We start from the raw sequence: 27,967 nt of genomic DNA on the forward strand, positions 1-27,967 counted from the left end.
GCTACCACGCCTTAGTGGGATTAGCAGTTCTGCATAGACACTTTTCCCTGTAACAAAATGGCGACCACAGTGGGAGCCGACTAGGATGTTTGTCTATCTACATTTGTTTACTTTATAAACTTACAGATGGAGCTTGAAGTCGATCCAGGTAGCTTTCGAACTGCATTTGCTATGCAAATGCAAAGTAGATAAATGCCACTTCAGTCAATCTCCGGGTTTTGTTTATGAATTAAACAACTGATTTACAAACTCTCTAATTTCCCTTGTGGTAGATCTATTAACCTCCTTAGATCTACCCTTGTTGTTGATTTATTGATTACCACTTGCTCGGAAAAAATCCTTGAACTGAACTACAAACTGTGACCTGGAACCCAAGAGAAGTCTCGTTTCTGGTCCAGCGCACTGTTTGTTTTGTGAATCTCAAATTCAGCGCACCGTCGACTAGTGAAAGTGAAGTCCTTGGACAAAAAGGAAAGTGCAAATTTCCTTATAAACTGTGTGAAGGCAATCATGCTGTCCACCATTGTCCCTTCTTAGACAAGGCTAAAAGAGTTTTGGATGATCGTCCGGTTTCCCCGTTACGACTTCCTCCTGGATATAAGAAACTCTTGCCGAGTCCGTCACTAGTTGAAAATCCAGCTGACCCACCCAAGTGGTCGGCCGAAGCGTCTATCATTGAAGATAGACCATCTGAACCCATACCAGACAAAATTCAAAAGGTCGACGCGGGAGTTGACCCGGTCTTGCCTTCAGAGGTTCCATCTTCAGATGATATAGTCAATGAAGAGAACAAGGATGACACCATCCAAATTATTTTCGTAAACACAGACTCCGATGAACATGGGGGAAATTTACCCATTCCTTTACCGCAGGAAGGAAGTTCGTCAGAGTCGTACCTGGCCGTCTATTCGGTCCCACCTCCAAGAAACCTAGTTGTTTCCTTCGACTGGAATCAGCTAGGCAAACCCCGTTTACCGACTAGTGTACCATTCCGAATCATTGCTCAAGTATATAGAATGGTTATGGCCGGTACCATCATAGATGAAGGGGCTTCTGTGAGTATACTTTCCTCGACTTCTTGGAAAGCGCTTGGTTCGCCATCGCTTTTGCCTGAGATGAGAAATCTAACAAGCTTTGACAAAGGAACCAGTCAACCATTAGGGATCCTTCCCAATGTGCCCATAACATTGAGAGGGAAAACCATTCACATGAACGTAATGGTAGTCCAAGGACCCCTGGATTATAATCTACTCCTTGGATGAGACTATATTTATTGCATGGGAGCCATTGTCTCATCACTCTTTAGAGTAATGTGTTTTCCGCACGAAGGAAGAGTGGTCAAGCTCGTAGACCAGCTTTCATTCCCCAGTTCACGCATAGAAAATAGTCATATACCATCTCTAAATGGTCTTTTCACACAAGGAATGTCTCAATCCCCAGTCCGTCCACCTGATGAGCGCGAGTGATTCGGGGGACATGACTGAAACCCAAGGGGCATGCACCCTGGTCTGCTTCAGCAGGAAAACTTCATGTATAGGATAGGTTTCTGCGAGGGATATATGACTAGCCTAACACTCCCGTCCGTGATTGGAAAAGGGGGTTGGACTGGAAGAAGATTCCCTTGTCAAAGTTATGTGGGTAGAGGCGTCTGCGCCACTCGCCTTTGTCTATTTTGGTAGGCATCGTCGAAGAAGTGTTTTGTTTGTGCTGCAAATAAAACAATCTTTGGTAACCTAAAAGAGGTAAACCTTTCCCGATAAAACAAATGTTTTGTCGGTAGATTGAGAGGTAACCTTGAAACTCTATTTTATACCTGGGGGCATGCAAACCTTTTGGCGTGCAAGCGAAGAGCGACCATTTATTTTTTAAATTTGTAGGTCCTCTAACCCTTTAAACTCGTAGGATTGGTCGTTTCCTAACTTGCATAAAGAAAGGATGTGGGGCAAAACTTTAAAAATTGTCGTTTTCATATATGAGACATTCTTATTATACGACTGGATTAATCGAGCAGTTTTAACACGGACTTCATGCTCGTTAAAAAATAAACATAAGCAATGAGCAAATGTTTCCCCTAGCATTTAAGCTCAATAAAAAATGAACCAATTCCCGGTAAATAACCATCGTGAATGTAGTACTTCAGCCTTTAAAGCCTTGGTCGTGTTCTCATCATCACCTCCACTCTGTATTAGCCGATCATTCACCTCCATTTGATTGTTTACCCCTTTTGAGGAACAGCTGCGAAGAGTGATCCTATTAGCCATCCTTGTAACACTGCCGTGATTGGAAAATTCCAAACCTTACCTGGAATCAGCTGCTACCCAATTTTATCACTCGTTCCTCAAAGACGAGTCTCCTTTAAGCTCTTTTCAACTGACTCATGAAATATGAAAAGATTGCCGAGCCATTGGCCTCTCCAGCTCGTTAAAGGGACCAGAAGTGCTATCCCTCCTTTAGATTTTAATCTTTTTGGACCTGAGGGATTATTACACAAAAAGATCAAGCACTTGTTTTATTCGGCTCGTTAAAATTATCGAAAATTCATCCCTTCTGTATTGTTTTATAATTTTTCGGACTTAAGGGATTAGATGACAAAAAAGGATTTTTTGGATTTTCCTTTACGTCCCTTTTTAGACTCTCTAAAATTGAAAAGGACCGAGTTATCTTTGTCGTTAAGCTTGTTAAAACCTAATAGCGACAAACTTGTCCATAGCAGACAAGAACGAGTTTCACTATCACTAGGCTTGTTAAAACATAGCGATGGGTTTGCCCGAAGGGAAAATTATAGAACAAGCATATGTTATCCTCCTCAAGCTTGACAAAAATAAAGAGGTACTGGTCAGCAATGATTAGGGAAAAATTGGGAAGAAAACTTGAAGAAACTTTGTTGGTAGCAAGTCGCTCTTGAACATGACACTTTCACTCCGCATCCAAGTCGGGTTGGGTTGTTTCATTCACCGGTCACATCACCATGGTCACATCACACCATCCACATTTGGGGTTAATGCTACCAATCCATCATGTCAGTGTCGCCGATATGTTCAAGAGAAGTCACTCAGAGAATTTACCTATGTCTCACCCGCTGCAATACATTTACTCTCCATTCTTTCATGACCGCCACCCTGAACCTTATATAACCAGATCGTTTTCGCCTCCATTAAAATCATTTGCTTTGTTCCGTGTCATTGATGTGGGATTCATTAAGGCCCTCCTATGACGGATCGCTTCTTGTCGACATCAGGTCATTATCCAAGAAGTCGATCTAGGGACACCCCTTTCAGTACTTTGAAGCTTGCATGCCTCAATGGCAAGTTTCTCACTTCCGGCGGCAAGTTTACATCAATGGCCTTCGACCGAAAGATTTTGCGTGGTGCTCGATGCCAAGTCCCTTATTCACACCACGTGAATTGTACTATAGTACCTTGAGGATCATTATCATTATCGATGATTCCTCTCGCGCCTGTTAACAACTTACGTCATTGGCTGGTAATCAGGCGATGTCTTTCCATGTTCAACTCCAGAACATCTCTCACATGGATCGACTTGTACTTTGAGTGAAGATCGAACAAGATTGAAGACCCCGGATCTAGTTTCATCCATCCGGGCTATGATATATATTCAGGAAAATAAAGACATCAAATGTACATCATTGCTGCACAGATAATCATCCAATCTATGGGATGATGGCTCCTCCAGAATCATCAGTCTACACTCAGACGATTGTCTGTCCTATGTACATGAAAATGAATTTATAAAGCTGAGCATGGGAATGCCCGCCTCAGCTAGATCATGAAAATATTATGAAGATAATGTATTGTATTGTATCTTATTACAAGTCTCCTCCCAGCTTGAAAGAACTTTGGATCCTCATGATAAAGCATTTCACCCGACATCAAAAAAAGATTAACGACTTCATGCTTTAGGGGGCAACTGTTATAGAAATTTTTGGGCACTGCAACCCCAAGCATAAAATGTCCATAAACCAAGGGCTCCTAAGTCCCTAAAAATGTTGTTCCAACCCCTAAAGGAACAAGGTCGACTGATTACAGCTTCTCCCAGAAATTCTCCATGAAAAACTACTCAGAACTGGTCAAAACAGGATCATTTCACCTGCTCCATAGGCAAAGTGCGTTGCATCTCACCTAAGTACACTCAGTGGGTGAGTTGCATTTCAAAAAGCCCTTCTATGGGGTGCGATGGGCGAGAAGAGACAAATGGTAGTGTCAATCCGCGAGGTGGAGAAGCATGGGATCTTCTAGAAACTTCTCCTGTGACACTTGCCTCTCTGAATTTGACCAAGGATGAGTAAGAGATCATCAATCTCCAAGTGGAAGCAAGAACTATCAGAGGGAAGACACTAATCAAATCACAAGCTGACTCATCTCCCTTGCAGACATCTATATATGGATCCCTCATCCCAAAGATCCAGAGGCTGGAATTTTGCATCTTGTAAGGAATTGCTGTTGGTTTCTTGAGGCAACATCATAGTGTTGGGTGATCTAAGCTTTGTATGAGGTGAAGAAGGGCTTACTTGCTGAGAGGATGATACTGGGTCAGAAAAAATGGTTGTAACTATCTTGGCTCTTTTTGATTATCAATAAAGCTATTCAAGTTTTCCTCCATACTCTTGTGTAATCTATGTTTTGTGCATTTGTATGGTCAATTTACATCTGATCCTAGATTGTTTATGATAATAGATCCATATTCTCGTATAGTGTTATGCTACTTTGATTCTATAGGTACTCTGTAAAGCTGGGTATACAAGGAAGCAAGTAGCAAAGGACTATCAGAAGAGAGAGGAATCGAGCAAGGAACCAAGCGCAAGACAGAGGTTGGTCTCCTTTATTCTTCTCTCATCTATCTTTCATAAAGGAAAATGAAAGTAGTTTTACTTTGTTTGTTTCTAAGGTAGCTACCACGCCTTAGTGGGATTAGCAATTATACATAGACACTTTTCCCTGTAACAGATAGCTACTTCACTGGGTTGAGATTCATGAAGAGTGAAGCGGATGTGAACATGTACCACATAGTGGTGGAAGGTAAATTTTTGAACATTGTACTTTATGTTGATGATCTCATAATAACAGGTGATGATCAGTTGATCAAGTCTTGCAAGGAGGACCTTGCAGGAGAGTTTGAGATGAAGGACATGGGGCTCATGCATTACTTTCTTGGCATGAAGGTATGGTAGGGATATGGGGATTTGTTTGTGTCTTAGGGAAAGTATGCCAATAAGATACTCAGGAGATTCCGCATGGGGAGCAACAGACCCATGGAGACTCCTCTAGGAGGTAATTAGAGGAGGGAGGATGCTACTTGAAGGGAAGTAGTGGAAGCTACTCTATATAGGCAGCTAGTGGGTTCACTCATGTACTATATGAACACACGATTGTATATGTGCTATGAAGTTAACCAACTTAGTAAAGCGATGGTTAGACCTACCACGCTATATTGGAAGGTGGAAAAGAATGTGTTGAGATACCTGAGGGGCACTTCTAAGTATGGATTATGGTATAAACGGACAGAGGGAGTGAAGCTTCAAGGTTTCACTGATACATATTGGGCAAGGAATCCATCTGAAAAGAAGAGCACATCAGGAGCGATCTTGAGTATTGGGTCAGTGACAGTTGCTTTGTACAATAGGAAACAGAGATCAGTTGCACTCAGTTCAGCAGAGGCAGAGTAAATGGTTATGAGTCAGGAAAAATGTGAGGCCATCTGGATGAGGAAGATCCTAGTTTGTTTGTTTTCTTAGCAGATGCATCCAAGTATGATTTACTACGATAATCATAGTTGTATCAAACTCTCTGAAAATCCAATTTTTCATGATTGGTCCAAGCATATTGATATCCGATGTCATCATCTCATAGATTGTGTATTGAGGCAGATTATGTTGTTAGAGTATTTTCCTGTGGAGGAGAAAGATGCTAACATTTTGACAAAGGCATTGTCAAGATGTAAATTTGAGTTTCACAGAGACAGGATCAAGGTAGCTGATAATCCCTTTCTTTTTGAGAGGTAGTGTTGAGAAATGGCAACAAAAAATTCGAGTTTAATTTGTCCTTGAATTAAACTAAGAATTAAAATTGAATTCTATTATCATAACAACTTGTAAATAGATAATTAAGTTTAATTAACTTAATTAGCTTAGGAATTTCGAGTTCGAAGTATTTCTATAATCATGTATATGTTCTTCCTAAGTTTTAGGGGTCCAGTTGAGTTTAAACTGAGTTGGAAATTAAATCACTCAATTTACTAAGTTATGTTCAGTTAAATTAGTTCCAAACTTTTTGAGGAACTAATAGAGAGTTAATAGTCAGTTGTTTTACTAGTGCATCCACAAGTGTCACTCTAGTTAACTAAGGATTCACTCATCAAAAAACCATGCATGTCAATTCTAAGAAAGACCTAGTTGAGACTAGAGTGCAGGGACATTGTACTATAAGTTGTATTATTTACTAGAGTGTAAATATCAGGCATGTATCAAAGATTGATCCTAAATTTGGATTGTGTAGTTTTGGAAGCATGAATTCGCTTTAAATATGGGTTATTCATCGTAGGAATTAAGCAAGAGATTAGGGGCTTGGAGAGCTATAGAATTGGCTAAGTGTTGGCTAAGAGCTAACTTGTGAGCTGAGAGAATTGAGCATACTTGTGTGAAATTTCTCTAGTGAGAACAAGCTTTGTATATTCACTCATATATATGATATAAGCAATAAAAATAGTTGGGTTTTGAGGAGTGGCTTTCCCCAGATACATCTTGTGTTATGTGCCATAGATTTATCTTCTTCTTGTTCATATTACTTTCATCGATCGATTGGCTTTTGCTGGTTGAAAGTAGAAGTAGATTCTTGTCTTGTGCTTTAGTACATTGGATGAGCTTGTGAATATACATGATTTTCTACACTAATCAACTTGTAAGAAAGCCTTTTTTGTATATCTGGTAACAAATAGGAGTTGTGACTCCTCCTCCCAAATGACTCAATCACAGTAAGTATGGGAAAATACTCAACTTGAAGGATCAATTGAAGAGTAGCCTACAATGTTTCAGGGGGGTACTTCTAAAGGATCCTTTTATATTGATCACAAAATGGGAGAAAATTAGTAATTCCAAGGAGAAGAACAAGGATGAAGAAAATCATCCCTGGTTTTAGGGGGAGCTTAGTTTGTTGCCATCAATTATAAATGAGGAGATAGTTGGAAAACTGGCATTGTCTAAATGGTTGGTGGCACTTGGTATGTTTGCATTGATGTCAGCCAGACTAGCATTGAGGATAGAGGTATAAGATGTTCGCATTAATGAGAATGTTGCTCAAGGCAAGTCCCATGGTTGTTGGAGTGTTCTGTAGAGAATCATCATAGTAGCAGGCTTAGTGGAGAAGCCATAAAAATATGACTATGATGGTTAGGGAGTATCACAATTTGGAGGAGATTATGTCTCAAGAGATCAACTCAGTTTCTCTTGAAAGTTACATATTTGGAAAATGTCTAGAAAGATCGTTCCAATAGTATGTGGAAGTCTTCAAATGGCCCCTTGGATAAAAAATTATGATCAATCAAAGTAAGGACTTTGAAAGCCCTTAGTAGGATTTCCCGTAACCCCGAAGCCTAGAAGCACAAAGGTTTATTTAAAAATGTTACAGGAATGTATTGAATCATGGTAGTGGAAAGCCAAGAACCCCAAAGGCCCAAAGGCCTAGAGATTTATTTAAAAAGGGGTTATGGGATGGCATCAACCCAAGGTGGTAGGAGAAGAACCTGGAAGCTTGAAATCATGGAATCTAGGAATCTGAGAACAAATGTTATGGGATAAGAATTCAGTCAGTGTAGAAAGAACAAAACCCCGAATCCCGAAACTCCAGAAGGCCTAGAAGCATGTAAGGAATAAGAGAAAAAGGATAAAGTGGAGGGATTTTTTGGAAAATAACAAATATGTGTGATAGAATTTATTTCTCACATTTGACAGTCCATCAAATATCGATAGGCATGCCCAAGACTTCATTTTGTAAATATTTCATGTGTTCTAGTGACCAAGGTACTTTGAGCCATTAATAAGGCTAAACATTGTGGGTAAGCGTTTGAAGGAGCTTACACAAAAATCAAAGGAAAGGTTCCAAGGAAAGTGGTAAGTCTAGGTGGTCCAAGCCTAGAACCGCAAGCCCATAGGATCTTGAGGAGCATTATTTATAAAAGTTACGAGCATACAAGAATCTAGGATTCCAGCTTAGTGATGGATATATATATATATATATATATATATATATATATATATATATATATATATATATATATATATATATATATATATATATATATATATATATATATATATATATATATATATATATATATATATATATATATGTATATATACATATATATATATATATACATATATATATATATATATATATATATATATATATATATATATATATATATATATACATATATATATATATATATATATATATATGCACACACACACACACATTTGAGTAGGTTCCCGTGAATGTGGTTATGTGGCATCTCTACATATTTTGGTGACCATATGCCTTTGAGATTTTTACACTGAAAAAAAAGGCACTACGGGTAAGTGTTGGGCATATGTTTGAACACATGAAATGAGTCGGAAACTCCAATGCATAGTATACATAGGTATTATGATTTAGTAGCTAAAAGTAAATGAACACAGAAAAGTTGGTGCCATTGTAATAAAGGCAACTACTTAAACAAGCCTCTAATTGTTTCACCTGCACATCAAGAGAAATTTATTGCGAAAGATGGCTCAGGGACACCATACCAATGAGTTAATGGGCTCTGATGGCATGATGCATCTGGAAGAAGAGAAATACCTGAAGTACGATTTGAGATTTGTGGGAATTTAAGAGGATTGGAGAGCCAAGTGACCTGTGTAGGATGAGTTCAATAGAGGTTCTTGTTGAGTGTGAAGGGTAGATTGATATTAAATTCTCAAGTATGAAGAATACACAGGTTCCCTTTCTTATATTTAATATAGTTCCAATGTCCTTGCAATGTTAATGGAACAACAGCAGGTATTGCTATGCAAAATCATGCTAGCGGGCACTAAGAAGCATAGATAGTAGAGAAAGCAGGAGGACAATAAAGATAGCATTGACCTTTACGTACTAAAGGAACAATACTCAAGATTTATTATGAGAAAAGTGGGGAATACAACATTAGAGTGGAGGCTAAGAGTGTGTGGAGCCTCCAAAATCGTTGCTTCAACATTGGGGACAACCACCTAGTCCAGACCTTGGTTGGCAGCTCTTTTTCTGTTTGGTGTAGTGGCTCCAACTGGGGATAATCGAACCAGTTTCCCAATCTAATTTATAACAGTGTTGATGGAGTGATATGTGATATTTTGGAGTAATTTTTAAGCTAAAATTAATCTAAACTAAACTAATAATCACATGCATTTATCCTAATTTAAACACTATCCAATTATGACTATACCCGGGAATAATTTGAAGTATGTGATCTACAATAATGTCCAAAAGAAATAGGTAATAAAGATAATTCAATTTCAATAATAAATGAAATCATTTAACAATAATAGTTTCATATAAAAAGTTAGCCAAAACGATTGTGAAAGATATATCTCATAAGAAATTATTCATGTATTCAGCCTAAAATATAGGCCATCATCATACAGAAGTGCAATAATGCTAACCAAGATTCAAACTTTCATACATAAACAACTTGAAGAGAAATTATTGCTTAATACATAAGTAAAAGAGAATTACGAGATAAAAGTACCATTTGTAATAAGTCTTACTCATGTGCTTCAGCAATATTGATCTACTTTCAATCCATTCAACACCATCTAAGAGTATAAAAGTGCAATTTCAATAGAATATGCCAAATAAGATAAAAATATCTTGTTCCATTCATTTCACCAGAACTTCCTAAAAGGGACAGAAGTGCATGTTTTGAATAATGTTTCTGATAAAATTTCAGGACCCCTCTCTAAATGCATGAGAGGGGTTTAAATAATAAACAATAAAAACAAAAATAGATTATTACAAAAATAGTTGAGTAGCTTTAAACGACCTTCCTCAAATTATGCAAAATAAAACAAAATATAAATGAGCATGGTGACTAATTGTTCTGAATTTGATATTTTAGATCGCAAATGTCTGTCATGGGCTTGAGCTGTGTAGGTTGGATGATTTCAACTTTCAACTACCCAATAAACATGGTGTCGGTTAGCAATGGCACCATTTTCTTTGTAGAAGTGGTTGGGCATTGAAGGGTCATCCACTGGCTATGAGGTTTCACTAAATGTCGCCAATATGGTTCCCAGTTTAACTTGGTCATTTGCCTAATTGCTTCTACTTTTTCTTCTGTTGCATACCTCCACTATAGTTGAACCTATTTCACATTAGGAAGAAAACCTGGAATGGAATCTACTACCAGGTTGGTGCTATGTAAATTTTCGTTGATGTTTTTGATAACATTATTTGCTTCTACTACCGCGTATGATGTTGCCTTCTCTGCCTCTCTAAGCCAAGAATCGTAGTTTGCAAATAAGATTTCTTTGTGTGACACCTCCAGTTTAGGTAGGTCGGCCTTTCTCCCATCTTCTGAATTCTACCAGGTGATGAAGTCGGAGACTCTTTTCAAGATTTCATCATATTCAAGTCTCATTTCTATGACTTGACTCATCAATTTATCGCTTGTTTCGCAATAAGAATTCCATTGCAAAATTTTCTAGCATAATAGTTCCTTTTGGTGCATTAGCTGGGAGTTAAGGCCAAGTGCTTCAATAATAAACTGATCAATTTTTGGATCATCCTTACGCAGATCAGTTATTTCTTGTAACTGTGCTTCCTTATCTGCTAAGCTGACTTGATGTTTTATTTGCATCTTCTCGAACTCTTGTTGAAGCTTAGCTAACTGCATTTCTACTTGTTGTAATTGATGTTCAAGCAACATAATTTTATCTTATTTTTCCTTAAGAAACAGTTGCACCTCTGTTGCTTTGTCGATGGTCACTGTAGCAAAGGCACCTAAAAACTATGACAGTCTAGTAAGGTTGGCAGATGGGTCAATGGGTGAGTCTTTCCAAACAACATCCATCGGTTCATTATTAGGGGTAGTAACAGCTATAGAATCCAATTTCCTTTTCTTCCTTTCTCTTTTAACAACTACTTTGTTTTGTGGACTATAGAATATATCTAAAGGGGGAATCTCTTGAATCCTCAAAACAAGTTCAGAGGTAGGAGTGACAGGAATGTGCTCTACCACTTGAGTATTTATAGCCTCCTCTGTTATAATTTCTCAAGTTTATTTCTGTTGTGGAGTTTGTAACTCTGATGTTTGTTCCTCTATATGGATATTTTTATTAAAGTTTTCCCATTCCTCCTTTAAATCAATCATGAGGGATTTTATTGGCTGGGTGGATGTGGAATGGATTTTAGCCTATTTGCTCAGCTATCTTTTCTATAGATTGGGTTGTATCTTTTTCTCACTCCCTGCTTCTGCTTTTCCCATTTTGTGATTGTTACTCTAACTGCTCTGACTCCCTGGTATACTTCTCTTGGAATTCTGCTCCAGAATGGATTTTACAATTTTCTTTGTAATCTCCTTCTAGACTTACACTGGGAGTAGGCTCCCCTATTGGTTTAATCAATATTTCGTCCAATGGGACCTTCATTAGCCTCCTTTCTCTGTACCTGTAAAAGGCTTCAAGATCTTCATGGTCAAAAAGTAATTGTGCCATATGCTTCACCTCTGTGAAGGTGTTCTTCTGTAAAAAGATGTCATCAAATGCATCTTCCTCATTACTGAATACTTTTATTTTTATCATGGTGGTAAAGTCTTGGACAGTGCTGAATGGGTCATATTGCCTTCTTGGGAATTTATTTAATTGCAGAGATAACATAATCTCTGCTTCTTTGGATGCGTGCCCCAGGTTTTGCAATGAAAATGCTCCACACTGTAAAGGGAATGTAGGCCAAATGGCCTTTTTTGCTTCCTTTAATGTTTTTCTCATCCCACCCTCACTAGCTGTTTCATAGGTTATCTCTCTAGCCATTAATTTCTCCGGAACATAGTATGGGAGGACATGGGGGGAGGTATTGCTGCCAAATACCTTGATATATGTGAATGTTTCCTCCCCAACCCATCTGGCCCCTGGGAGGATATCTACCTTGACTTCTTTGGAAAACCTAGCGGTATCTCGGTTATAAAGCTGTTTGTGGATAAGGAGCATGACTCCATGACAAATTTTGTAATATGTAGTTGAAACTAAGATTATGACATGTCTTTTTGGTATATGTGAATGGGAAGTGGATTTTGGATAGTCCAAATCCATCCCATGACAGGAAATTTCGAACCAAAAAAAATTGCATCCATTACATAGGCACTCATAAAAAAATGCAGGGTAAACCCTCGAAGCAACACTTCTTTTCCTTCTATACTCCATTATTGTTATTGCTAAATTATCAGACAAAATTTGTGCCAAATTCATTATAGTTTCATTTACGGCTGCATCTATTAATGGCAACCATTTTGGGGAGAATTTAGTGCTATCGGGTTTGCCAAATAGTCTACATAGCATGGCCGCTGCAAAACTATGAGGGGGACAAATAGACGTAGTACAGTACATATTGTTCTTGTCTTTTTTTATTTTTCCCTCATTATTTGACTAGGTCCAGGTCTAGTTTGCTGGGTCCTCGTTCTCTTTGGAAAACTTCTTGAAGAAATTCTTATTGTAAATGACTTGTGGCTCTAATAGGTGGTACATAAGCCACAGGTTTTCTGGTGTAAAACATCACATAACCTCTTGGCTTCTTGTCTTGAATTTTCTGTTTGAGATGTTGGCTTCATCAATAACCCATTCAACCATGTCTATATAAGGGATTATCTTTGGACGTGTAGCTATGTGATGCAAAAGTGAGCATGCTATCTCAAACATGGAGGCGTCTGAGGAATCACGTCCGTCAACTGTAACCTTTGTTTCTAGAATCCTTGGTTTCTCTTCTTCGAGTATATTATACATGGCTTCCCACGTAGAGGTTCCTCCCTCTTTGTTGCATGTAAAGGTTATAAAAGGAGTTTTATTTGAACACATATAAGAAGATAGCATATCACGTTAAATTCATTTTCACACATAAATGCAGTTAAATCTTACTAAATTCCCACTAATGCTTTGTTATCTCTTAGCTTTAATGCTCATAAATGTCTGCATCGTAAGTCGGGAAGAAAGCTTCTAGGGTGGCAAGCCTTTGAATTGCGATAATGCCGATTATGCAATTTGCAAAATAATATCGCAGATCGCAATATCGCATTATGCCTTTTCACTTTTCTTACCCTCCCTTACATTTCTGCGAGATGCGAGATGCGAGCCGCTCGTTTATTGCTTCAAAACATAGCTATTTGTTAGGTTTTTCTATGCAAAGATATTTTTTAATAAGTAGCAGACCTAAACATTTGTTCGTAATATATCCAAGAAGTGGGTTCGGGTCTTGATCGCATTTCACAATATCAACTGATGGTTAGTTTGCGGTGTTCTTTCAAATGCTCGAAATGCAATGTGGTAAAGGTTACGATGCCATCACAGTTTCACAATTCGCTTGTTTTGAGATAACCTTTTAAGGTGGGTTCTTCATAAATAGTGATATGCAATGCGAGACTTGGTTTTGACGAGAAAATCTTTAGGACCTAGCTTATATAAAAAAATATGATAGTTTCAAGGTATAAAGCTTGGAGTTCTCTTTTAATTGTTTTTCACTAGATTTGGTGGGTTAGCAAGGTTTTTGATGATGCTTAATCATATGATATGCGGGAAGGCAAGCATTTAGTAGTTCTTTTGAAAAAGGGGTTTGATTGATATCTTGCTTTATTCCAAAATTAAATAAGTAAAATGCCTAAATGCTAAGTTTATTTTTGGAAGGATTTTTTAAAGGGTCCCTATTTATTAATGTAATATTAACTACTACTATTAATAAATGGGGGATTGTTGAATAGCACAACAATTGGCAATTCACTTGGAAGAGCCATTTATCTTTGAGAGTTTTTTGAAATTTCTAAAAACTTCCAAAATAAAGATAGTTTTTTGAAAATAAAATTACATGGAATATAAGGTAAGTAATATTGCTCATTAATAATAAAACAACATCTACTTAACTATCATTCTTTTGATTATTCTTTTCTCATAAGAAAGTCACTTTTTCTACATCAGTCATTACTTGGTTTTAGGATAAAAATAGGGAGGCTCTTCTCAGATCAGTTTTTTGGTATACTCAGTTGTCATAGGTAGAGCCTCTATTTCCAGCAGGCGTTTGTAGCCTCGACAAGGTTACCTTTTAGCCAACAATGATTCAGTATCCCACCTAGGTCAGAATGCAATTTTAAAGACAAGCTCATTTGTATGCTTATTGCTTTCTTTATTTTCTAAAGTAATTCTTTCATCTTTCAAATTTTCATCTTTTATCTCTTAAAGGACAATGTCTTGGTTTGGTGACCAAAATTGACAATTCCATTCACTTGATTTATAACTTAACTGAACAAGATGGCTCTTGATGAGACCCCTTGTCTTTTGATTAATATAATCTCAAGCCATTACCTTGTTTTGATATGCAGTATTGGTAATGTGAATTAGTTATAATCTTATGATCATGGTAATCCGACTCTTGATGAGACCTCTTATCCTTTAAGTTTAAGTATATTTTAGAATTACACTCTAAAAATGAAAGTTGATTAGGTGGGGAGAACCATTGGCTCCTTAAGAGCTTCTGGATGACAATTATAGAGTTTAAAGATGCTTTTCTGTAGAGAGACTTTTCTTTATTATTCATACTTTTCTTGACTGAAGTAGATGAAAGATTTCTTTCTAAAGCTAAGTTTCATTAAAGATCAGATAATTTTGGCAGAGAACAAGTTGTTTTGGAGCAATAGAAATTAACTATATATTTCATATGTGAAGATTACTATCATAACAATCTTTACTTATACAAGAGAAAAGTCAAAAATAAAAAGAGACTATCATTTGTAAATCCAAAAGTAAATGTTTTCTAACTTGTATTATTCTTTCTAAAAAAGGGCAATAATATACAGTGAACAGAAGAGATCATCTTCTATGGAAAGTATTTCTTTAAAACCTACCCATTAACAGGTAGAGATTCTCTCTTACCTGATAAATCTTGTAATAGAAAAGTTGATGGGCCTATTTGTTCCACAATTTGAAATGGGCCAAGCCACATTTGTTGGAACTTGGTATGCTTACCTTTATCTTCGTGGGCTTTATCCCATTTCAATACTAGGTCTCCGAGTTGAAAAGATTTTGAACTTATAGAATTTGAATCAAAGGAAGCTTTGACTAACTGCTGATGATGTGCATGTGTGATTCTGGCCTTCTCTCTTTCCTTTTCAAGCTTAAGGATTTGTAACTATCTAACTTGCATAGATGAGGAATGAGTTTCTTCAATGAATTGAACTAAGGCTAAAGAGGGAATATCTACATTTGTAGGTAAGACGGCTTCTTTCCCATAGACCAAATTAAAAGGAGAAGTTCCAATGGAGGCTTTCTGAGTTATTCGATCTGCCCATAGAGAAAACATCAAGGACTTATGCCAGTTCTTCTAACTTTGGTCAACATTTCATTTAATAATCCTAATGAGATTCTTGTTTGTGGATTCAGCTAACCTAGTTCCTTGCAAATAATAATTAGCAGAGTACTTAAGCTTAAAACCTCTTTTAAGAGAAAATTTTGTCGTAGCATTGCTTGAAAAATAAGATGCATTATCAAAGATCAAGGCAGATGGCAAGCCAAATCTAGTAATGATAAATTGATAGATGAATTCAATGATGTTTTTCAGAATTAGCTACCTTGAGTGGAATTGCTTCCACCCATTTGGTGAAACAATCAGTTGTTGTAAGGATATATTTATGTTGCTTAGAAGAATGAGGAACGATCTCACCTATTATGTCCAATCCCCATTACTCGAATGGTTGGTCGATGTTGACTGGCTATAATGGTAATGCAGGTTTCCTCTGTCTTCCAGCAACTATCTAACAAATTTTACATCTCCTTACATAACTGTGTGCATCTTTGAATAATGTTGGCTAGTAATAGCCGGAATGCAGGATTTTATGTGCAGTGGTATCTCCTCCAAAGTGACTGCCAGCTGGTCCAACATGAAGTTCCTGCAACACCTTCTCTGCCTCAAAATTTTCAAGACAACTACGTAAAACAGAATCATAATTTATTCTAAACAACACATCATTGACAATTTGATATTGTCTAGCTTTTAATCTCAAGGCCCTTTTCTTTGTGTAATTTAATTGCGTTGGGCATATCCATTTCTTAAGTAAAATATGATATCAACATATCTTGACTAAGTTTTGTTAAGGCTTACCTCATAGACTTGTACATCTTCACCTGAATGCTGTAATGTTGATAGATTAGATGTTCTTGCCAACATCATGCAAAAACCTTGACCTTTTACAATTTTTGGTCGTATGATTTCGATGTCATATTCTTACAAAGTTGTAACCCAATTTTCTCTTTTCTCACATACATCCCTTTGTATTAACATATTGCTCACTGTTGAGAATGGTACTATTACTTTGGTGTGGGTTTTGAGGAGAAAATTTCTAAAGTGTTTTATCGATTTGAAAACATCAAAAGCTTGTTTTTCAGTGTCTGAGTAATTCGATTCAACTCCCTGCAAATTGGAGCTAAAGAAAGAGATTGGGGCTTCAGATTTTTCTTCATTGACTTGTGTCAGTATGGCTACATATGATTTCTCACAAGCAAAAGTATATAAAAAAAAAATGATTTGAAAAATTCAGTGTTGCTAAAGATGGGGTGTTTATGATTGCTTGTTTGATCAAGTTAAAGGCTTCATGTTCTGAGTGTCCCCATTTAAACAGATAATTTTTATTTATCATGGATTGAAGAGGTAAAACAATTCTTGAGAAGTCAGGGACAAATCTTTTAACAAAATTTATCTGACCTAGGAAAGATTGCATTGATTTTTTGTTATGCAGTAAAGGTATTTCACAGGTTTCTCTAATTCTGTCAGGGTCAATATGAATCCCTTCTTTGGACACAATGAATTCAAGGAGATTTCCTTCACTTAACGTGAAAAAAGAATTCTTGGGATTAAGAGAAATCCCATACCTTTGGAAACTTTCAAAGATTTTCTTTAAATCCCCTAGATGATTACTGCACTTTCTAGAATATATAGTTATATCGTTTAAGTATATTACTATCGATTTGTTTACTAAACCTTTGAAGGCTATGTCCATGGCTCTCTGGAAAGTGGCACTAGAATTAATCAGTCCAAATGGCATATTTTGATAAGCATAAGTGCCCCATTTTGTCCCGAATGTAGTTTTCAGCTGGTCATCTAGATGTACTAAGATCTGATTATAACCTAAGAATCCATCTAGGAAAGACATAGTTCTAAGTCTGTAACTGATTGCAATATCTATTCCATAGGAGAAAATGGGAAATTGTCCTTTTGGCAAACTTTATTGAGGTTGCAGAAGTCTATACATATCCCAATATCATCGTTCTTTTTTCTAACTAGGACAAGATTGGAGACCCACCGAGAATGTATGACAGGAAAAATAATATTGGCTTTCAACAGTTTATTCAATTCAGATTTAATCTGACTTTCTAAATTAGGATGGATCTTTCTTAATTTCTACTGAATAGGTCTTTCATCAGATGTCATGGGAATAGTATTTTGAATGATAGAGGTTTCATCTTCATAGTTCCATGTGTAGACATTCTTGTACCTCTTCAAAAAATCTATAAAGGCTGATTTTTCGTCTGAAGTAAGTCTGAGACCTAGATTAATATGTTGAGGCTTTAGGTTAGTTCCAATATTAATCAATTCAAATCTTAGAGTTGAACTCTAAATTTTTGATTTGGTGGGTCATTTAAATCTATTTTTAAGGTCATATAAATCTTCCAACTTAACTACAGATTTTGGTATAGTGTTATTGACTGTTTCTTGTTTAAGTTGGTTATCATGCTAGTCTTCATCAACTATCTGGTCATCATAAGAGCCTTTTGAATTCAGGAAGCTTATGACGTCCAGATCGTTATTAAATACTCTCCAGTTGGTGATATTATCGGCAATAGAAGGCCTAAAAATCAATTCAATGGAAAATCGATCAGGGATATAATCCTCTAGTGGAATAATCTTGGAAGCGACATTAGCTAGAAGATCGGCACTAGTGTTTTGGATTCTTGGAATAGGGGAAATATTAAACGTTGTAAAGTGAGAGGTCATGTCTTGGACTAATGACTGATAATGTTTCAAATATCCTGACAAACAGTGTATAGTATTTCTCACTTGCTTTATTACAATTTCTAAATCTCCAAATACTTGGAGGTGTTTGATATTAAGGCCAGTTGCCTTATACAAACCTTGAACTAGTGCTTCATATTTAGCAATGTTGTTTGTGCAATCAAATTCATGTCTGCATGCTAACATAGTATTCTCCCCCTCTAGGCTAACTAATATGTATCCTGATCTTGCTCCATCATTGGATTTAGATCCATCAAAAAATAATTTCCAAAATAAAGAGCTAACTAAAGGTTTATCTACAAAATTTACACATTTAGAACTGTTTGTTTGGAAAAAATTTCGACTTGAGATACAACACAGTTTTCTAAGAAAGGTGGAGTGTAAGCATTGAAATTTCCTAGAAATTATTCTACTGAGAAGTTTCCTATGATATTGTTACTATACGTGACTGGTTCATTTTCTCCTTCTAGCTTTGTGACTATGCACTTTTGATGTTTATCGCAATCAACCCTTATTTGACTTGGCTTACCATTATATGGAAGCCACATGTGAGACCAGTCAGTTGCAAAATAACCATGAAGTTTTTCTGACCAATCTCTACTAAGGATTAAGCCATAGAACTCAGGAATATCAGCTACAAGTATGTTAATGACTTGAAAAAATTTAGGATTTGATGAAATTCTAGAGGTTACTTGATTAATTTCCCCAACAACTTTTACTTGAGATTGATCCAACTGTACTATACATACAACATATTTTTGAGGCTGAACATTCAACAAACTGTTCTAGGTAAGATGTTAAATGAAGCTCCTGAATCAACTAAAAAGTTGTGTAAATCCTTATTAAAGACTTCAAAAGTAAGGAGGAATGGAGGAGTATGAGATTTAGATCTTCCTCCAATTAGAGCGATGTCGGTTGGATCAATCTTGTTTAAAGAGGTGCTAGGGGGCCTTCCCATTTCTTGTGCATCTTGTGAGATCACGGCAACGAGAAGCAGTGTAGTAGGTATTGCTTTGAGTTCCTGAGGGAGTAGCTTCTACGGATGCTTCAATTTTCTAAGCTTGTGAAAGGTGATGTTTTCCCTAGTCTTCTTCATATCATCAACAATATTATATTTCATTTCATCAGAAACTATCATAGTTTTAGGTGAAGGTGAAGAATCCAGTTGAGTAGGAGTAGTTTGAGTGGATTTTGGTGAAGATTTCTTACCTATTGTTTTGTCCCTAGGAGGTGGCATTGTACCCTTCTGATTTGAATTTTTTTGTGACAAATCAATAGGGTTTTTACTTCAGGTAGTGACAGGCAATGCTTCTTAAGTTTCCTCATTGGGAAGGATAAAATCCCACATTCCTTGTAACTCTACCACTTCTTCATCATCCGTTTGTTTTTCATTTGATGAAACTTCATCCTCCTCTCCATATGATTCAACATTTGATATAGCATTTGGAGGTTTAGGATTAGCAAGGGAATTCCTTTTAAATGGTCTAAAATATTTCTTAGAGGAAGTCTCTGCTACCTATTTTTTAATACCAACCATTTCGTTAGACATGATCTTAAGGACTTTCTGTAACCCTTCAAGATCAAAAGGATCTTTAGGTGGTTTCTTCTTAGAGTCATCCCTAAAAGTCACTTTCTTAGATTTTCATTCTTCTAAGGCATTTTTCTTTTCTACAGCTAGAATGAATTTTTCTACAGGTATTGCCTCTTTCATATTTTCTGCCAAAGTCATTTTGGCAACTCTATCAATGAAAATAGTTGTGTTTGAAGGTAGAGCAGAAATATACCACTCATTTTGGACCTCATCACTGGGCTTAGACATCGTTGGTATCTTATTCAATAATTTATTGAAGTGAGAGTTGAAGTCTTTAATGGGTTCTTTCAGTTTGGCTTACAAATTGGAGATATCATTGATTAGGGTAGCTGTGGATCTATCATCTCCAAATTTAGTTAAAAAATTCTCTTGGAAAGTATCCCAACTATTAATAAAACCTGATGGTAATGAGAAGTACCATGATCCTACTGCTCCTTGTAAAGTATAGGGAAATAATCTTACAACTGCGTCTTCTTCCACTACTTCATTCAAGTTAATGGACAACATGAAATTGTTTATATGTTCCTCAGTAAGTAGGCCATTATCAGGATTGAATTTGGGTAACCATTTCTCTAGATGAACTGGAAATTGATGTAAAGGCCCAGCCATCCTAACAGCTCCTGGGTTTGTCCATGGCCTCAGAGGATTCTGTGCCATTGCTGGTATATGAGTAGGAGAAGGTGTAGCAGTGGTTGAAGGTGATTGGGTAGAGGATGATGTAGTTTCTATGCCTGTGTGAATCATGATCTGGAGTGGCGAGGTGGATCACTGATCTTGCGATGGTATAGATGGAATGAATGAAGATGAAGATTGAGCTGATGAAAGAACCTCACTGTGAGATTCGGATGGTGTTTTCTTAGCTTTCTTACAACTTGGTAGAGGGAATTTGAATAGGGAGATTCCAAGTTTTTCTCTCTATGCTCTAGTTAATCATTGAGATGGGGTAAACTAAGCTGTAACACTATCTTGAGATAGCTCAGATTCTTCTTGAGATAACAAAATCCCCTGTAATTTATGAATCAAAGATTGGACTTCAAGGGCTTCAGTAGAAGAACAGTGCTATGGCTTCTTTGGGATTTCAGCAATGGGTTTTGTAATTTTCTTTACAACTTCTCACTTACGATTAGGAGATTTGGAATGTGATCGAGAAGTTGTAGGTGATGGTGAGGGAGTTTTACTCTTAAAATAGCCTATTGATTTGTATTTACTTTCCATTCATAGTCAGGCCCTCCTTCTAGCGCCAAAATGTTGAAGCCTAAAAAATCGTTGCTTCAACATGGGGAAAACCATCCGGTTTGGACTTTGGTTGGCAGCTCCTTTTTCGTTTGATGTAGTGGCTCCGTTTGGGGATAATGGGACCAGTTTCCTAATCTAATTTATAATAGTTCTGATGGGGTGATATGTGATATTTTGGAGTAGTGTTTAAGCTAAAATTAATCCAATCTAAACTAACAATCACATGCATTTATCATAATTTAAACATTATCTAATTATGACTATACCTAGGAATAATTTGAAGTATGTGATCCACAATAATGTCCAAAAGAAATTGATAATAAAGATCATTCAATTGCAATAAGAAATGAAATCATTTAAGAATAATCGTTTCATATAAAAAGTTAGCCAAAATGATTGTGAAAGATATATCACATAAGAAATTATTCATGTATTCAGCATAAAACATAAGCCATCATCATACAGAAGTGCAATAATGTTAACCAAGATTCAAACTTTCATACATAAACAACTTGAAGAGAAACTATTTCTTAATACATAAGTAAAAGAGAATTACGAGATAAAAGTACCATTTGTAATAAGTCCTACTCATTTGCTTTAGCAATATTGATCTACTTTCAATCCATCCAACACCATCTAAGAGTACAAAAGTGCAATTTCAGTAGAAGATTCCAAATAAGATGAAAATAAATCCTGCTCCATTCATTTCACCAGAACCTCCTAAAAGGGACAGAAGTGCATGTTTTCAAGATTGTTTCTGATAAAATTTTAGGATGCCTATGTAAATGCATGGGAGGGGTTTAAATACTAAACTATAAAACTAAAAATAGATTATTACAAATATAGTTGACGAGGTTTGAACGACCTTCCTCAAATTATGCAAAATAAAACAAAAATAGAAATGAGCATGGTGACTAACTGTTCTGCATTTGATCTTTTAGATCACAAATGTTTGTCATGGGCTTGAGCTGTGTTGGTTGGATGATTTCAGCTTTCAACTGCCCAGTGAACACGACGTCGATCAGTGCTGGCACCATTTTCTTCGTAGAAGTGGTTAGGCATCGTAGGGTCATCCGCTGGCTATGGAGTTTCACTAAATGTCCCAATATGCTTCCTAGTTTAACCTGGTCATTTTCCTAATTGCTTCTAATTTTTCTTCTGTTGCCTGCCTCCATTGTAGTTCAAGCTATTTTACATTAGGAAGAAAACCCGGAACAGACTCTGCTAACAAGTTGGCGCTATGTAAATTTTCGTTGATGTTTTTTATAACACTATTTGCTACTGCTACCACATCTGTTGTTTCCTTTTCTGCCTCTCTAACCAGAGAATCCCAATTTGCAAATAAGATTTCTTTGTGTGACTCCTCCAGTTTAGGTAGGTCGGCCTTTCTCCCATCTTCTGAATTATGCCAGGTGACAAAGTCGGAGACTCTTTTCAAGATTTCATCATATTCGAGTCTCATTTCTACGACTTGACTTGTCAATTTGTCACTTGTTTCGCAATAAGAATTCCATTGCAAAATTTTTTGGCATAATAGTTCATTTTGGTGCATCAAGTGGGAGTTAAGGCCAAGTGCTTTAGTAATAAAACAATCAATTTTTGGATCATACTTATGAAGATCAATTATTTCTTGTAACTGTGCTTCCTTATCTACTAAGCTGGCTTGATGTTTTACTTGCATCTCCTCGAACTCTTGTTGAAGCTTAGCTAATTGTGTTTCTACTTACTGGTTGGATTCTTCTTGCTATAATTATTGTTCAAGCGACATAATTTCATCTTCTTTTTCCTTAAGCAACATTTTCACCTCTGTTGCTTTGTCGATGATCGATGTAGCATAGGCACCTGTAAACTATGACAGTCTAGTAAGGTTGACCGATGGGTCGATGGGTGAGTCTTTCTAGACAACATCCATCGGTTCATTATCAGGGGTAGTAACAGATGTAGAATCCAATTTCCATTTCTTCCTTTGTCTTTTAACAACTACTTTGTGTTGTGGACTATAGGATACATCTAAAGGAGGAATCTCCTTAATCCTCAAAACAAGTTTAGAGGTAGGAGTGACAGGAATGTGCCCTACCTCTTGAGTATTTACAGTCTCCTCTGTTGTAATTTCTCGAGTTGTTTTCTGTTGTGGAATTTGAAACTCTGACGTTTGTTCCTATGTATGGACCCTTTTATTAAAGTTTTCCCATTCCTCCTCTAAATCAATCACCAGGGGTTTTATTGGCTAGGTGGAGGTGGAATGGATTTCAGCCTGTTTGCTAGCTGAAGTTTGCTCAGTTGTCTTTTCTATAGATTGGGTTGTATATTTTTCTGAATCTCTGCTTCTACTTTTCCCATTTTATGATTGTTGCTTTGACTGCTCTGACTCCCCAGTAGACTTCTCTTGGGATTCTGATCTAGAATTAGTTTTACAATTTTCTTTGGAATCTCCTTCTAGACTTACAGTAGGAGTAGACTCCCCTATTGGTTCAATCAATATTTCGTCCAATGGGACCTTCGTTAGCCTCCTTTCTCTGTACTCGTAAAAGGCTTCAAGATCTTCATGGTCAAAAAGTAATTGTGCCATATGCTTCACCTCTGTGAAGGTGTTCTTCTGTAAAAAGATGTCATCAAATGCATCTTCCTCATTACTGAATACTTTTATTTTTACCATGGTGGTAAAGTCTTTTACAGTGTCAAATGGGTCATATTGCCTTCTTGGGAATTTAGTTAATTGCACAGATAACATAATCTATGCTTCTTTGAATGCATGCCCAGGTCATGCAATGCAAATGCTCCATATTGTAAAGGGAATGTAGGCCAAATGGCCTTTTTTGCTTCCTTTAATGTTTTGCTCATCCCACCCTCACTAGCTGTTTGATAGGTTATCTCACTAGCCATCAATTTCTCTGGAACATAGTATGGGAGGACAAGGGGGGAGGTAATACTACCAAATACCCTGATATACGTGAATGTTTCCTCCCCAAACCATTTGGCTGCTAGGAGGATATCTACCTCAACTTCTTTGGAAAACCTAGGGGCATCGCAGTTATAAAGTTGTTTGTGGATAGGGAGCATGACTCCATGAAAAATTTTGTCAAAATATGGTTGAAACTGAGATTCCCACATGCCTTTATGGTATATTTCAATGGGAAGTGGATTTTGGATAGTCCACTTCCATCCCATGACAGGAAATTTCAGACCAAAACAAATTGCATCCATTACATAGGCACTCATAAAAAATGGAGGGTAAACCCTCAAAGAAACACTTCCTTTCCTTTTATAATCCATTATTTTTCTTGCTAAATTATAAAACAAAATTTGTGGCCAATTCATTATAGTAGCGTTTATGACTGCATCTATTAATGGTAGCCATTCTGGGGAGAATTTAGTGCTATCAGGTTTTCCAAATAGTCTACATAGCATGGCCACTGCAAAACTATGATGGGTACAAATAGACGCAGTAGAGTACATGCCGTTCTTGTCTTTTTTTATTTTGCCCTCATTATTTGACCAGGTCCAGGTCCAGGTGTAGTCTGTTGGGTCCTCATTCTCTTTGGAAAACTTCTCAATGAACTGCTTGTTGTAGATGACTTATGGCTCTGCTAGGTGGTACATAAGCCACGGGTTTTCTAGCATAAAAGATCTCATAACCTCTTGGCTTGTTCTCTTGAATTCCCTTTGGGATGTCGGCTTCATCAATAACCCATTTAACCATGTCTGTATAAGGGATTATCTTTGGACGCACAGCTATGTGATGCAAAAATGAGCATGTTGTCTCAAATACGGAGGTGTCTGAGGAATCACTTCCTTCAATTGTAACCTTTGGTTCCAGAATCCTTGGTTGCTCTTCTTCCAGTATATTATACATGGCTTCCCACGTAGAGGTTCCTCCCTCTCTACTGCATGTAGTATCCATAAATATAGGAGTCATTTATAATTTCTCAGAGACGACTGCCTTGCCTTTATTTACCATTTCTCCCAACGATTTGCTTTGTTGATTTTTCCTGAAAGTGAAGAATAACAACTATCGGATACACATAGATGGAAATGAACGTGAAATGGAATAATGCAGATAACTTGTAAAGGTGATAAAAGGAGTTTTATCTGAATGCACGTAAGAAGATATCATATCATGTTAAATGGACTTTCGCACATAAATGCAGTTAACTCTTACTAAATGCCCACTAATGCTTCGTTCTCTCTTAGCTTTAATGCTCATAAATTTCTGCATTGTAAGTCGAGAAGAAAGCTTCTATGGTGGTGAGCCTTTAAAATGCGACAATGTCAATTTTGTGATTTTTGAAGCATATTGCAGATCGCAATATTGCATTATGCCTTTTCTCTTTTCTTACCTTCCCTTACGTTTATGCGAGATGTGAGATGCGAGCCACTCATTTATTGCTTCAAAACATAGATACTTGTCAGGTTTTTCTATGTAAAGACATTTTTTAATAAGTGGTGGACCTAAACATTTTTTCGTAATATATCCAAGAAGTGGTCAGGGTCTTGATCACATTTTGCAATATCAATTAATCGTTAATTTTTGGTGTTCTTTTAAATGCTCAAAATGTGATGCAGTAAAGGTTACGATGCCATCGCAGTTTTGCATTTCACTTCTTTTGAGATAACCTTTTAAGGCAGGCTCTTCATAAATAGCGATATGCGATGCGAGACTTGGTTTTGATGAGAAAAGCTTTAGGACCTAACTTATATAAAAAAACATGATAGGTTCGAGGTATAAAGCTTGGAGTCCTCTTTTAATCGTTTTTCACTAGATTTTGTGGGTTAGCAAGGTTTTTGATGATGCTTAATCATGCGAGACATGGGAAGGCAAGCGTTTAGTAGTTTTTTTGAAAAAGGGGTTTGATTGATATCTTGCATTGTTCCAAAATTAAATATGGAAATTGCCTAATTGCTAAGTTTATTTTTGGAAGGATTTTTTAAAGGGTCCCTATTTATTAATGTAATATTAACTACTACAATTAATAAATGGGAGGTTGTTGAATAGCACAAAAGAGTGTAAGGAGAAAAGATTCAAGTGCTAGGAGCTAACTATGTTTACAGTAGAGCAAAGGGATGAGACTAGAGTTTGTTGAGAAGTGAAGTTGTAGAGCTAAAGGGAAGAAGTTGGAACAACAATAGATCAATTTTATATTTTTGTGCATATGTATTAGCCTCTACTTTAAGTTTGAAAATCGTATGAAAATTAGAACAATTGTGCTCATGGTGCTGGATGTTGCCAAAATTGTAAGGGGATCTCCCTGATGTGAAGTCCCAATTAGACCTCACACCATTTGGTGTAGGAGTCCCATTTGGTCATTTGGTCCATCCAAAATTGGAAAGGTTTCAAATATATGTCTTCGTTACAAACACACACAAGAGAATGCAACACCTCTTTTTGGTAGGAAGTATGTGAGCTTTCTGAGACACCCAATGCAAGGTGCATGAGGGAGACTTCCACATCTCGTAAGGAAAATGAGCCACCCATTAGAAAAGTAATAGTACTATCCTAAAGGGGGACCTGGGAAGGAAGAGAAAGACTCATTGATTACATGTATATTATTCTACATAATAAGCAACACTCATTAAATAATAACAATATCTAAGAAACGAATTAGTTCATTAACTCGTATGTGATTAAAGAAACATATATCATATCCATAACAAGAATAGTCCTACTATATCTATGATACATGTATGAAGAAGTGTTGGCTCATAGAGATTTTTATTAAGAATGAAATATCCCAAGTACATTGTTACATGAATGAAACACTATATCTAGTAGTGGAACATGAAGCCACAAATTACTTCTCCAAAGAATGATCTATCTCCTATACACTATAAGAGAAGCCAAGGCAAGACTCCAAGAATCGAAGCCCTCAGCTTGAGTTATGAGGAGTTATTTATAACAAATAACAATGACCTTTAGGCTTCATCATAACTCTTCAACTCCTACGACTATTCATATTCTATTCATGACTTATTACATTCCATATGTGACTATTCGCATTCCACATCTGTCCCTTGGACTTCATTACATATCATTTACTACATAAGACAAATTACCTATAAGGCAGTGGCCTAATAAGACAAAACAGATAATGGGACAAATGCTCATCAAATTGATAAATCATTTGCTTCCTCATGGAGCTCATTTGTAATGTATGTGTGACATGCTCTGAACTTCGTTGAGATGGCTTTAACCAGAACTAGCAAGTCCCCTACATACCACATCTTCACCTCCAGAGCCTTCGTCAATATAGCCTTGGAGTTTGATTGTACATTATTCCATGGCCATGAAAGTTTCATATGAGCTTTGACCGATGCCATGGAATACTATACAATAATGTCTTTGGTTATTTCCAAGCCTTCTTGTTCTATTGCTTGCTTGATCTATTCAATGTATTTCCTAATCTCCTGGAAGATGATTTCTCTACCTCTAATTGCTTCACGTGATCCTATTTCAGGCATCCCATGTTTCTATATTAGAGACTCAAAACCAGTATGAAGTAAATTATAGGTAATAACAGTACTAACCAACTGTTCTCCAAGACGCATGTAGTTTTGATAATGGAGTCTCAGCTAAACCCTATCCATCTTGGCAACGATATTTTCTTTCTTTTCCAAATGTTGTAGAGCATCTGGATACTTGGCGGTCCACTCCTTAATATGGTCAATTGCTCTATTTTCTACTCTTAGGATTTTTACCACATATTTTTCTTTCTTATGAATGTCAATGAGAGGAGCCACCACCTATTGTAGGACGATCATCTCATCATATAACTGTGCCATGGTGTCGTGCATTGGCCTGAGTTCCTCCTACATGGCTGACAACCATTATGCAGTGTTAAAGCTTTGTGGTGAT

This window comes from Pinus tabuliformis, chromosome 9 (genome assembly GCF_031772625.1).
Source record: "Pinus tabuliformis cultivar Carrire ecotype Pingquan chromosome 9, CPIR1, whole genome shotgun sequence".
Lineage (NCBI taxonomy): Eukaryota > Viridiplantae > Streptophyta > Pinopsida > Pinales > Pinaceae > Pinus > Pinus tabuliformis.